Source organism: Columba livia, chromosome 12, assembly GCF_036013475.1.
Source record: "Columba livia isolate bColLiv1 breed racing homer chromosome 12, bColLiv1.pat.W.v2, whole genome shotgun sequence".
NCBI lineage: Eukaryota > Metazoa > Chordata > Aves > Columbiformes > Columbidae > Columba > Columba livia.
This window is the reverse complement of record NC_088613.1, coordinates 15224865-15235357: the sequence shown is the minus strand read 5'-3', so window position 1 is coordinate 15235357 and position 10493 is coordinate 15224865.

Here is a 10493-nt window from a genome sequence, read left to right as displayed (position 1 = left end):
TTTCGAACCTTTCTGCCTGTTACCTCGCTCCGTTTCCCCTGCGCTCCGCCCCTCAGCTGTCTCGCGCGACCTGATTGGCCCGCTCTGCATGTCCATTCGCGTTCTCTCCGCCCACTCACCCCCCAGCCGGAACCTCGAGCCGATTTGCATATTCGGCGCGGCTTTTGGTTCCGTTCTCTTTCTAATCACCCATTTCTTTCTAGTTAATTTCCATTTCTATTTCTTTCTCTTCTATTTATTTTTCCCCGCAGCCAGTTTGAGCCCTCGGGTGGTCCATTTGCATATATAAGCGCATATATAAAAAATATATATATTTAAAATATACAATAAAATGTATCTATATAAATATATATCATATAAAAATATATCTAAATATAAATATATCTATAAATCTCTATAATATATAGATATAGAAATAGACATGTATATTCCCGGGGAAAACAGCTGCAGTGCAGCTGGAGTGCAGAGAAGCGGAGGACAGAGTGCGGGGGGGGGAGACAATTGGCGGTTGGGGGGTGCGGGTGCCCCAGGGCTCCAAGGGGTTACGGGGGGCAGCGCAGAATGGGGGGGGCTGGAGGGGAGAGAGGAGGGAGTGGGGACACGAGAGGAGAGGGCAAAGGCTATGGGGGGGCGTCTCACGGGGGAAAGAACTCGCGTGGGGCACGTTTGGGGAGGGGCAGACACGCGGGAGGTTGTGCATCGGGCTGAAAGGCAACAAGTCCAGTTCTTTGGAGCTCTCTGGGTCTTGTGAAGCTTCCAGCTTCAAGCAGGAGGAAGGTGATGATGATGTCAGTATACAAAGCTAAGTTTTGGAAAAGAACTAAATTATCAAGAAGTTTTAGCAAATAGAGGCAAATGATACAAGGGCATCTAGGAGTCTACTTACAATTTTAGATGTTGAGACAAAGCATATAATAAGTTACATTAAAAACATAACGGGAGGAATGAGAATGTACTTTGAGGATGGAAAACTTCAGGTTCAGAGAATCTAATTAACTTGGTTTTGAGCTGATTTTCTTCAGTTTCATAACTTTTATCACTGATGTGATCCTGTTCCCATGCAGTACAATGTTAAAATACTGGCTAACTTCATAAAAGCAGAGGCAATCTAACAGTTTCGATGTAATGGTTGATTAAATGAATACGGCAGAATATATACATTAAGGAGTAGTATAAAGTTAACGTTCTAAATCTGTATTTTTGGAAGTATAAATTTCCATTTATCCAGCTGGGATGTGCATTATCCTTCTGCCACTGAATATATAGAGGTATGACTCCTATGAAAATGGTAGATGATAGATGAGCAGATACTGTGTGGAGCTGGAGGGAGCAGAGAATGCTACATCATCTTCCTCAGAAGTGCTGACTGTTGGGACTGTGTCAAAATAACATCCTGTGAAGTGACAACTTCATAACGCAGAGGAAAAAAACAAAAATTGTCTGTTTTAAACACACAGTGACATTCCTTCATCTTCTCTATTTACTGTGTGTTATATTTAAGTTACCAAGTATCAAAGCAAGGGCAAAGAACTTCCTAGGTAAAATTTTACTGTAAAGTCTAAACAACAAAAATACACAGCTGCAGGCATGGAAATTCGATTCTTTCTTTAAAGGTTGTCTTTCCAGTTCTAGTAAAATATTACAAGCTATCTATAAATATGAAATCAGAATACTTACCATAATAATCAGTATAGACATAAATTTATATTTCTTTTACAAGCGTCTAAATTGTTGTTAAAAGACTCTGATTCTCTAGAAAATTATATAGTTTTTTAGGCAAGCAACATTCCTGTAGAACATTTTTCTCTTATTGTAGAACCTGTGTTTTTTAGGTCTTTTCCACAAATGTCCAACTTTTGCTGCTACCACAAGAGAGGCAAATATTTTATTCCATAATCTTTTGGTGTTATTCCTTAATGGACCAATTTGGGGAAATCTCTCTGTCCCATTTGAAAGTTACGGGTCTCTTCCTTCGTTGGAAAAAAATCATTAGATTATTATCCTTGCTTGTTACTGAACTTTCCCCACGCTGGAAAGCTGAGGCAGATAGCTCAGCAGAGCTTTCCTAAGGCCACTGATGGATCCAGGCAGGACTGGAAATATGAAATTCCTGGGTTTTGCTACTGTACCCAGACCACTAGACCACATATTTTTATGTCACAGAAAATTAAACCCAATTACTTTGCAAGATTTCTCAATGTGTTGCTTCTCTTACCCTGTTTGCATTGTTCTTTGCTGTGGCAAAGGTACAAGATTCAGATTTTAGAGTGAAAACCCAGCTTTTAGTGAATCTGGAAACCAAAATCTTTTGAAGAATAGTACTTTTAAACCCCCAGTATTCAGATTACTGCCAGATCAATCAGCATTTCAGCATGGAATGATACTGTTTTCTTTTAGCAGTAAGTAGCCCACATTATGACTTCACCTCTTAAATTTCCTCAAGAGGTTTGTTTTCACTAGAAAGGCAGTTTTTTCCAAGCCATATTCAACTTAACCGTATCATAATTTAGGAATTTAATTTGTTCCATACTCTTGCATCTGCCGCTCTCAGCAGTTGAATGGACGGCACTATTTTTGCAATGCTTCTGAGCACAGGATTTGTTTGCTTAGGCTTTTATAGAGTTTAAGAAATTTAAAAAGAAAAGAATCCATTTCTATGTAAGTACTTGGGTACACGTGTGTATATATATGTGTATATACATATATATTTTTTCTCTTCAAAAATAACCTGAATAATTTTTTATATTGTATTTGTATTATCAAGCAGATAATGCCCCTAAGAAAAACCCATTGCATTAAAAGAATTTCTTATGTATATGACATAGGCATAGGCAGCCCGTTCCACCCTTCTCACAATAGTTTCCTGGGCAGGAAACACGGCACAGGTTTTCTGGGACTTTCAAAGAAATGCCCCGAGCTCCGCAGTATCTCAGTATTATTTATATTAATTGATGGGGGTCTTTTTTTATGTAAAGCAATATATAGCAGTTCAGGACTGATCCTTTCTCTTAGGTCCAGAAGGATGTTATATTGTTTGTATTGTAAAAACAGCTGCTGCCTTTGTGCTTGTGTTCAGGAAACAGATAACTTTAATGATTCGTGCCTCTTAACGTTTATATACACAAGCTGTATTATCAAGCTCCCCATAGCTGCCACACTCACTCACACGTTGGGCTGAAGTCCGATATGGGATGCAAGAGCACGTATGATAAATACTGAAGATTCTGTTAAGTCCAAAATGATTCTTCCTGCTGTGGGGATGCAGTAGGAAGGGAAAGAGCTTTCCCTTACAGAAGTACAGAATCACTTCTGGCTGCAGCCCTAGGAATTCTCCTTCACGGGAGGGGTTCAGTGCAGGATGGAATGAGGTCATGCTTTCATCTCCCCCACACCACCTCATTCTGGTGTGCAAAGAGCTGCAAGTAAGGCTCTGCATCCAAAGCGCGTCGTGGGGAAGAGGAGGGAAGAGTGGAAAAACAAGAGAGGCAGGCGGAGAGTTTAGGACTCTTAAAACCTCCCTTAGCAAGGGAGTTCACGGCCAGGCAGTCTTCTGAGAAGAGATTTGCTCCGTGGTGCTCTTACAATTGTCCTTAGAGCAGTAGGGAGTGCAACGACTGAGGGTTGGAGCACCTCAAATGTGAACCTGTCTCTTAGCTTGATTTTTCTGTTGCTTAAATTAATCTTCCAGCTACATTTTATGAATGAAACCAGTCACCTCCCACTTGCTGCTGCTGCACAGGACAGGGAAGTAAATGCATTATTTTTCAAGATGGGATGGCACAAGTCCAAACATATCCAACAGAGGAAGGAAGCAATCTTATCAGCTTCTCTCGCCCGCTGATAAAACCATAGAAGGAAATCATTCAGTTTTAAATGAGGAAAAGGAAGTCTTAGATAAAATTTAGAAGTTGCATTGGGAGTTTTCATATCACATCAATGAAAAAGCCACATACAATTAACCAAGTGTTCAGGTCTGTGTTAAGAGCTGTATTTGTGATATCAAAACAGAATTAAAACAGAATTATCTACATTTTTTGACAAGCTTCTTTACAGTGGATCGGTTGACATTTTTCTGGCCTGTCTCCTTGGTCATATACCTGTTATCTAAGCTCTTCTTTGTGGACAAAAAACTGCAGCAGCCATCCTGAAACACTTTTTTTCCTCCATTCATTTAATAGATTGTAGTCTTCAGTCACCACTACATGCAGTATTTCAGCATCCTGCTCTTATTTGTAAGTAAGAAATCTAATTCTATCCAAAGCAAATAATAGACACTGTTAGTGGTTTTAATGTACCTAAGCTGTTATCTCTACTGGCAGTGTGTCATGCCATATAAAAATATTAGTTCAAGGTAGCTCATGAGTCTCTGCAGTGTACCTTATTTGACAAAACAGACATATCCAGTGGCTCATGTTTTTTTCTAGCGAAGTAATCAATCACACTGTGATAAGGGAGAACAGTCATCATCCAAATTTAATTAGTTGGGTGTAGCACTATTAGGATTGTTAAGGTAGTTCAAAGTAGTTGGGGAAAAAGATCCTGGTTAATGCCTAATACCTGTATCTTCCTGCTAATTAATCACAGTTAAGGGTGTCCATTTAGGCTTATTTCACAATAGTGGTATAAGAATAAAATTGACCAAAAATAAAACAGGATGCTCCACAAAGGCAGGACTTCCAATATACGGGTTATATTTTTTTAATTAAATTCTTACCTTTGAACTTGGATAAGAAACTTGAATGTTGGAGCAAGCCCTTTTGGATGCAGAATGTTCCTTTCTGACTGCGGAGACAAACAAGCAAATTGAGTACACAGATAAAGCTGGATTATATAAATCAAGCGTCGGTCTATGCATGCTTAAAATACACAGAAAGCAATAATCCACAACACTGTATTCAACTGAGTGTATCTTGGGGGTAAAATTGGCTCTCTGTGAAATCAGAAGCATATTCTTGCCCAACTCTCTCACTTGCAAACTTGGTCATCCATCAGACATTGCTTTGTTATTCCAGAGGATCTGGTATATTACATTTTATTTTGATGTATTTGATCTCATCATTCTATTTCCAGTTTTATAATAGGTGACAACTGCAGTTACCATTATGGGCAGGAAGTCTGAAGCATAATTTCTTTTTAGGAATCGAAATATTTTCTCTGAAGAAACGAGCAGGTTGCCTGCATGTATGTAGTAGTAAGTATATGGGATAGAGAACTGTATGATATTCCATCCCTCCTGGAATTAATACTGTGATGGGCACCTGAAAAATGCCCCAGACAGCAGCAAATGTGCTGCTTTCATACTTAGAGCTTTTCTGTTCTAATCGGGCTGGAATAGGATTCTGGCTGTTCTACCTACTTTATTGTTTACTTATGTTAAAGCTTCTTGTTTTGTTATCATGGACCCGCTATGTGGTTGTCAAGCCTGATTTATCAGAGCTCTGTTCAGTGTGACCTTTAAAGTACAACATGTTACTGGTGCAAAGTCAGTTTTCCAGCAACAGAGAAATGAATCGGTTGACATAGCCATGGCCTTTTACAGTTGCAGAATTTATGGGGTCACAGGCTCTCTTTGTGCAGTTGGGCTGTAGGTCAGTAATACGTGAGCCAAGTCCAATCGCAAAATGCCTGCTTCTGTCCTGCTGCTGCCTGTTACAACATGAAGGGCGCTTTACATACTGCGGAGGCACAAGTATATCCACCAAAACAAAAAGAAAACCATAAGCTCTTACGGCATCAGCCGAACAGTTGTTTTCCATCTGTCAAAATGTGATAGTCCTGTTTGGTGGTCATTTTTCAGACAAAAGAGAGAGAACCCGACATCTTCAGTCATCCCATGCAGTCTCCAGCACAGTCAAAACAAGCTTTACCAGAATGACAAATGCCACAGACCTTGGTCCAGTCGAGTGATTTCTTCTGCTCTAACAAGCTGCTATAAAGGATTTATAACTTTTTTTGCCTCCCACTTCTGGTTGTCTGGAATTTAGAGCAGGACTCTCAAATAGAAAGGGGACACATCTGGGCAGTCTCCAAACAAGCTCATATACAGAATGGATGTAGTTACAGAGATCTTTGGAGTGCTTATAGGTGTAACATTTTGTCATATACACACAGATGTGTACATATATCCTGATTATTCAGCTTAAATGCTGAACAAGCTATGTCTTTAAAAATAAATCATTCAAAATATATTTTTTTTAAACCAAAACACAACACAAATTACACATTGACTTTCCGATGATACGATTTACCCTAGGCTGAAAACCAGGATGAGCTATATAACACACAATTCCTGCTCCCACCAGTTCAGCTCACAGGAGCATCCAGTTGCATTCCACATATGTTTCCATGTGTTCATAGTAGAGGGTGATAAACAAGTGGTAGAGAGCAAGACCTTTATGTAAGCGCAGTTGCCTGAAACACTTAGAAATCAGTGGATTGGAAGCTGTTAAAATACAGCTGCTCTCTGTGTTTTCTTTAAGTTCTGGGTCATTCCTTAAAATTAGATTGCTTGTTTCACTTGTGACTAATACCAGTGTGTATCTGGAGTAATTTCATTGACAGTTACCCAGGGAGAAGTTAGGAGAGACCCATTTATGCGTACTGAAACCAACAGAACATCTCTTTATCTCCTGGAAATACTTAACCTCCAAGACGCTTATCCAAAGCATAGCAGCCCCTTAGTTGAGTTTGTTTAATTTCTCTGTGTGCCGCGTGTTCCAGCTGTGATGTTTTTTCAGGCTCGATACAAAAAGGTAATTCGGACAGGTGTAGCACAGGTTTTAGTCCTCAATGAGGTCAAACTACAATTAAATCTGACAGTAAGAAATAGGTTAATTGCCTTAGACCAAATTTAACAAGACTCAGCCCTTGTATAAAAACACTTACAGAAAAAAATATAATTTTTTAATCTAGGTGAAGGAGGAGGAAAACTTTGCTTTATTTTTAATATCAGTTTTAATTTTGATTGTTTTAAAGAGACATTCAAATATTCAAGTGTTAAATAGTCAATGTAAACCCTAGGTCAAATCTGACAAGGTATCATCTTTTACAGCTAACAGAAGACTTCTTTCTGACCTATTCTTAAGAGCAGCCCAGGTAACCTATGGAAGAGACAACAGTCTTTCACTCTCTTTTCTCAGTTGTTTAGAAAGACTCCTTGACTTGTTGGTTTTATCTGAGAGGAACCTATGCAATCTTTTTATGTTGCTAACTGAAATGAAAGGAATAGAAAAATGCAAGCATTTTAATGTATCTTCTTGTGGACCTGCACATAAGAAGTTCTCTGAAGGGGTTTCCCAGTTATTGCTTCCTGACAGTCCTTCCTGGAATAGCTCTGCCAAAACATTGATGGGACATCTGTGACAAAGTATTGGCAGTTTCAGGAGCTAAAGGGAGGGTCATGGTATATATCCATTATACAGGAGAATGTGGCTTCTCTGAGAAAGCTAAAGCTTTGTTTCCCGTCCAAGACTCAATCTAGGTACAAGAAAATGTTTGTAACAAACATGAGATTAAGACCATATGAAAAAGGAAGAAGAGTGAGAAAATGTTGATGGAGGGAAGAAGAGGGTAGTTTGGTTCCTCTGGCATGGACTTGCATGTCTGGACTTTATCTCGCAAGCAGGTTTGACATTTATACTGTGTTTATCTCAGTGTGGCATCGGAGATCTGGATTTCTGTCTGTGTGACTATAGGCAAGTCACTTTGCGCCTTTGTGCCTCCATTTCCACCATAACCTCCTATTTGTCTTCATTTAGAATTCAAGTTCTGTGAGGTTCAAAACTGTGTTCATTTGTGCAGCCCCTAAGGCATAAATCTCAGATGCAGCCTCTGCATATTGCTGAAATACAAACACTACTGTTTCTGTCGTGACTCTAAAGAAGCCATTTGATCTTTTTGCCTTTATTTCCTCAAATTTAAACTAGGACAGTAACTCGCAAATGGGTTCTGAGAATTAACTGATTCATGCTAATGAAGTATTTTTAGTTCCTCAGAAAGCTTTTAGGGACAGCAAAATATTGGTGAGGAAACCACAAATGCGTTCCATTTGTTTTCCATTAATTCACATGCGCTCTGTGATTGCCTTTTGATCGATCACATGGACTAGTCCATCTCATGGCAGCAGTTTGGTAAGTGTTGTAGCTGGTGTTTTACAGCAAGGCAGGGGCAGCGCAAAGAGCACAGAACTGCGCAGAAGATTGCCTCAAGAATACCAGGAATTTTAACGATTTCCTGTGTCAGGTCTGAGCGTCCTCCTCTGCCATTCGGGAGCGACGCTGTGTAAACAACAGCAGAGTAACCTCGGGAGGCTATCGAGCTCCCTAAGACTGAAAAACAAACTAGTATGTAGCTTTTCTCAAAGCCCGCTGGAGAAGCATACCAGAAACCGGTTCAAATTTCAATTAAGAACGTGAAACAGTGGTTCGTATCAAAATCTGGCTCATTTTAGCACTGTGAGGTATTGAGAGCTGGGCTAGCGGTCGAGTGGTAATACCACCACAGATTCACAAGGAACCGTTCCGTCTTTTGTTCTCCCAAGTAACCGAGAATTAGGGAACCTTGCTACATAGAGTGTAAGAAATTATATTGAGAGGCCAACATGAATGGGTCAGAAAAGCCATTTTTCCCAGGAATCCATTAAATAAAAAGTGAGATAATAAATAAAAGTAGAACCTGGAAGCTTTTAACACAGACAGAGGATAAAAATCCTTTCCTCCGAAACATTTTTCCTAGGGAATGGTGATAAGCTCTAACAGTGGATAGAAAGCTTCCTCAGAGATGTTGGTGAATGGCTGGGTGATTTAGTTGATAGTGGGAGTGTGTAAGTAAGAAACCGGCTAGATAGTTTTTAATTTTAAAAATGTTAATTTTCATAGTTTTACAAGATTTAAGGTCTGGCTGGAATTTTTTTGTTTAACTGAAATTACTTAGCAATTCATATGGGGCTGTTGTCGTCAGATATGTATATACTAGAACCAATAGCTTTTCAGTGATAGAATGCTCCATAAAGGCTTTTAAAGTCAGAAGTATTCCATATTTGTTTCCAGTTTGCATGGCAACAGGAAACTATCATGATATATTGATCCTTGCTTGTGTCCGCATGTATGTGCATATAGGGAATTTAGCAATACAACAGCCCTGGAGGGATGCTGAATGTGTTCGGACTGAAGAAGAGAGACAAGCTGCCTGATAACTGGAGAAACAGCTCGTTTTATTCCGCACAGGCAGGCAGGAAAGGGAGTGCGGCATAAGCGAGACATTTCATTTGTGGTTGAATCCACAGATGAGCTATTGTAGAAAGTATTCCTCAAAACATGCTTACATGAGGGACGGGGCACGTGGTACTCATTAGGTTCAGTACCAGCAGGGCAGTTTTATTGCGCAGAAACCTTAGGAGTTCGAAAGCTGCAGATGTGTTTCAGTGTCAGACAGCTGGGAATTCACCGAGCTCTGCACCTTCTCAGAATGCACTCAGCACCGTTTCGTTTTGACCGGTGTTGTAGTTGGAGAGACTCAAAGCTGGAGACGATGTTTTCTTTTAATAGTCAAACATGCTGGAAAACAAAGGAGAGAGCATGCCTCGCATTCCTCTGGAGTCAGTGGTTTGTGTCTCTGAGCAGTTCCCATCACTTCCAGCCCCTTCGGCCGGGCAGGAGCAGCCCGTGTTGGGCTCCGGCTCTCGTTCCCCCATCAGACAGGGCACGGCGCCCCTCGTGTCCCCGCGCTGCCCCTGCCGTGCCCAGCCGCTGACTGCCTTCTTGCCTATTAGGTGACGGACTAACAATAAGAACAAAAAAGAGAATATTAAAAAAAAGTACCTTTTTTTTTTTTAATTTGGTCTTTTCGCCCATTTGATTTACACTCTTTTTATCTAGATGATGCCTAGAAGGTTAGTCAGTGGAACGTTTAGTTGTATTTACTCAGATACATTAGATCTATAAAAACACGAGACAGAAAAAATTTAAGTGTCCGTTTGTCTGAAAATGTCAGTGATTAAATACGAGCTTGGGAAACACAAGGCCCGGTGTTTGTACAGTATTGTTATTCTCAGAGCATCTTTTCAGCCTTAGTGTATCAAGCATTCTGAAAAGTGTTGAGCGCTGTTCTTTGCCATTATTCTTCTGCAACAAACAGCTTTATACAGCGAATCAAAATGATTTTAGAATCAGTTTAACCAAATTAAGAAGGTTAAGAAAATATATTAGTATATGGTGGATTTAACACAATATTTCAGCCTTTATTTGTCTGCTTTCTGCTTTTTACCTTTTCTCTTTTTTTTTTGGACTATAAATCAATGGAAAGCTACATTTCCAGGTCTAGACTTCGTTTCAATGACTATCTTTCCAATGCAGGGAGAATAGGAACAATAATAAATACACAATAATAAAAACCAGAGAAAACTCTCCACTAACCATGTAATTATGCCTCCAGTGTCAGTGATTCCTGATTGGGTTCACAGTGATGAATGGAAGAATCTCTGACTAACTTAACTT